Source organism: Quercus robur, chromosome 7, assembly GCF_932294415.1.
Source record: "Quercus robur chromosome 7, dhQueRobu3.1, whole genome shotgun sequence".
Lineage (NCBI taxonomy): Eukaryota > Viridiplantae > Streptophyta > Magnoliopsida > Fagales > Fagaceae > Quercus > Quercus robur.
Window position 1 is genome coordinate 8,092,555 of NC_065540.1, and position 4,303 is coordinate 8,096,857.

Below are 4,303 nucleotides of genomic sequence, written 5' to 3' on the forward strand. Positions count from 1 at the left end.
GGCGTAACCTCATTGGAGCAAGAAGCTTGGAGGGCTTAGATACACTAAGTAGATTAGGCTTGGAGGGTCTTCTGCTGTTCATGTATCCCAACTTCATTCTTTAGTGGATTATTGACTACTTAGAGGGCAGCGGAGAGGTTTTACACCGAGGACTTTGGTTTCCTCTTCGATAACACATCGCTATGTTGTCCTTGTGTTTGCATCTCTCTTCCCTTAATCTTTGCCATTTAATTTCTGCTGTGGTTGTGATTTTATTTTGTTTAAATTGTTTTATCAATTCTGTTTTAGCTTATGTTCATGTTCCGCACATATATTGTTTAATAATAAGCTTGAATTGGTAATTTGTGAATTGAGAATCTAAACATTCAAGGTGTTTTATACACTAATTGAACATCCAATAAGCAACAGAATAAATGAAAGGTCTGCTCTCCCAGGATATCTAGGGAAAGGAATAACGTCTTTGATATTCTCAATGCTAGTGGCAAAAAGAAGCATGCGTTGAAAGCCAAAACCAAAACCACTATGTTTTACTGTTCCATAGCACCACAGGTCAAGTTACCACTCATATGGCTCAAGAGGCGGCCCCCATCTCTTGTATAGAAAATAATGCATCCCAACAAAATTGCTTTCACCAATTCAAGGAAAAATTATTTCTGTGGATCAACATCTAATTGAGGAAAATAAATGTCAATTTTTTAGGGAAAAATGAGTAGTGAAACAAATTTAGCAGCTCTTGGATATTCCCACCTCTTAAAGTCACAAATCAAGCACAACAATTCTCATACCTCTGCAGAATAACCTCATGATGCTTCTCCCTTTGGCTTCCTCCAATTAACTCTCCCACCTGAAATAAACGACAAATATCAATTTGTTCATGTACAAAGATGCTGCAAAAATTAAAACTAGAATCAAGTACATGGAAACCAGACAATAAACAAGTAGAATAAGACAATGTACCTTTGGTACAAGGACATCCGTAGCAGCCACTGTCTTACAGTCATCATTAACCTTCATGTTAGAATGCCTACATATCTTTTGGGTGATTATAGACGATGACAGGCTTCTGAAACTCCACCTCTGTCAAGTATTTGCAAAATTAGAAAACCCAGGACATCAGCAACCGCTATTCAAGCACAAGGAACCCATAAAAGACAGTCACAGACCTTTCATGTTCGGATGCTAAATCAATCCCCCATTCAATTTTATTCTCAAAGTTCCTGCCACTTTTCACAGCCTCTTCTAGAAGTTCAACAGCCTCTGTATATGAAATCTGCTAAGAGGGGGTGGAAGATACCATTCTTAGGCGATTTATGCAAGTTTTATCAAACATATCAGCCATAAACTCCATATCATCAAGGCAATTATCAGGTAACCACTGACACAGAAAATTCACATATGCCTCCTCATGGTTCATATCATTTTACAAAAACAGGAAATTTAATTTTACCAGTGTACTATATTTCACACTACATGAATATATGTGCACCTCAAATAGATAAAACAAGGACATTTCAAATAATAATTTCATGGATTTCTTAACAGCCTATAAGCCTATTGCATAACAAAGCATTTTAACATAACAGTTTGCAGTGCAATCCCAACACGTAACAATTACTGATAAAACAGTGTAAACAGATGAGCAAAGGGGTGTGAAATGAACTCATTGGAACAAAATCCTATTATCTTGAAATTCCATTGCTCATACAAAGCCATGTCAACGTTGATGCATTCAACAATAATTAATTTATTAAATTATTAAAACGGAGCTGGCCACACCAGGATCTTCCACACATGCAAACACCTATGCACATATTCATTTGAAACATTCGATTGAACTTCCAAACTCCATTAATCATCCTTCTCAAACATGATAAATATCAATGAGCAATTGAGCATACTACATATAAGTTTCACATACCTTGAGTTCTGCAAATGCTATTTCAGGCTCCACCATCCAGACTCTGCTAAATGCCTTGATGTGTGAGTGTTTTCACATTTCAGCTCTAAAAGTCGGCCCAGACGTATAGACACTACTAAGAGTATATGCATAAGATTCAACTTGTAATTGGCCAGAGACAGTAAAAAATTCTTGGCGGGCAAAGAAATCTTGGGTGTAATCAATCTTCCAGTCCTTTATGGGAATACCAGGTTTAAGCTTTGATCTCTCCTCCAGCTTTGCCAGGTTCTCTTTTGCTATTTTTAGTTCAGCCACAGAAGCAAGAATGTCCTCCTTTCTCGCTTTATCAGATGTCAGTTGAGCAACAACTTCTCCTTTCTCCTTGACAAAAAGCTCAGCAGCTTCTATATCGGCTGCTGATGGAGGAGGATTCTTGATCAATTCCTTTTCCAACTTATCAGCTTCACTAGTCATAGTTATAACTAGAAACATTTCACCAGCACCCTCACAATCACTAGTGGTGATAATTAGAGTGTGAACATAAAGGAATCCTTGCTTCTGAAAGAATGTTTGTGTTGCATATGCAAGAGCATTGCCGATTCCAGCTACTGCAAATATCTGTAATCACAGCAAAATATATTTAGATAATTACAAAATGGTAAAAAAGATGGACATCAGAACCCAATCAGCATGTAATATCCATATGTTATCCTGAAGTGGTAATCGATAAGCAATCAATTTAAATTTGCAGAGTACTAGTTCCTTATATAAACATTTCATCCTTGTATTAAGCGAAAATACAGCCTTAGAAATATATAAAGAAACAAAAAAAAGCCCTACGCAATGATTCGTTTAAATTCAATATCAAACCTCCAGCAACATTATATGTCAGCCAAATATTTGTGGAAAGGCCTTATGCCATTTTTCAGATTAAGATTAAACTTAACCTGTGACATTCAGAATAATATCTACAGTTAAACTCAGAACTTGAAAAATAAATTTCAATTTTCAAATGTTAACCCAAGTGTAATTTGCTTTGTAATTAATTTTTTTTTTCTTCAATGAAATTATTGCAAATCAAAAACTTAAAAAGAGGACAACAATTTCTTCAAGTTCCTTTCCTTCTTGCTGTAAAAAAACTTAGGCAATTGTCATGAAGCAAGACCCAACTGACATTTAAAAGTGAATCAAACTCTCACATGCATAACTTCTTTCTTTTAATAAAATATACATGCATATAACAAAAACCCATTCCAGAAATTCGCCAAATTCAACACACTATTCTAACTCCAGAGTTTCTCTACGACTCTACCAAAACCCAATAACTTGCTTACTATCAGAAACCAACGCAAAGAAATTTCTTTGTTTAGTGTAAACTCTAAAAAAAATAAGCATATTCAAGAGAGAAAAAGAGATATATACCATGTTGATTCTGGAACGAAGATGAACGAAATCCCTGAGAAACTCCAGGGTGAGCCTAGTCTTAGGCAATGGGTACTTTGGCCACATGCACCACCTTCTCCACCAGGTTCCGGAGCTCCAGCTTCTGCCTGGTCCCCGCCGGAGGCAGTTTCAGAACGCCGTCTACGGCGAAGCAAGTGCTTTATTGAACTTGCGTTAGTCTTGTCTGTTTGCTGGGTCGTGAGGTGGCCTCATTGGTGGGATACGCTTGTGGATTGGTCAAAGTACAACTGTACTCACCTATGATTTTTAGAGTCTTCATGGAGCATAAAGAAAGCTTGGAAGGAGCAAAATGAGAGACCATCCAAAGATGTGGTCTGGTCTCCCCCTCCAAAAATCAAGCTAAATTTTGATGCTGCAATCCGTGAAGAGAAAACCACAGTTGCAGTTGTGGGAAGAGATACAGCTGGTAGCCTTTTGTTGGCATGGTCAGAGCAATTCGAGAGTGGAAATTCCCTGATAGGGGAAATGAGAGCAGCTTGGTATGCCATTAAGTGTGCTGTGAATGAAGGATTTCATAATATAAATCTTGGAGGGAAATGCAGGAATGTCATTGAGCCGCTCAGAAAAAGTCAGATGTAATCCACATTGGAGTACCAGGTCTATTTTAGAAGATATTTTGTTCTTTGCTAATTGTTTTTCAAATGTTGAATTTTCTTTTGTTGGTAATGTATCTGTACATTTGCTCGCCCAATAGGCAGCCCTTGTAAACTAGTCTTGGCCGGTTCCTATCTCCAATCTGCCTTCTTATGTATCTCAGGCCTTTGTTAGAGATGGGTCCAGGCCCAATCTTTTTGTTTCTCTCCTGTTTCGAGTTGAGTTTTTTGAGCAATAAAGTTATTATGAAGGGATTCCCACCCCCTCCCCGCGCAAAACACAACACTAAGAAACACTAAGAAACGTACTTATAAAACACCCTTAATTTTAAAACTCTACAATAAAATG

At 37.4% G+C, this 4,303-nt stretch overlaps 1 pseudogene; it reads right to left on the reverse strand.

The window, feature by feature from the left end:
• Positions 1 to 498: 498 nt before the first annotated feature.
• LOC126690972 (asparagine--tRNA ligase, cytoplasmic 1-like) lies at positions 499 to 3,406 on the reverse strand (annotated as a pseudogene).
• Positions 3,407 to 4,303: the final 897 nt, after the last annotated feature.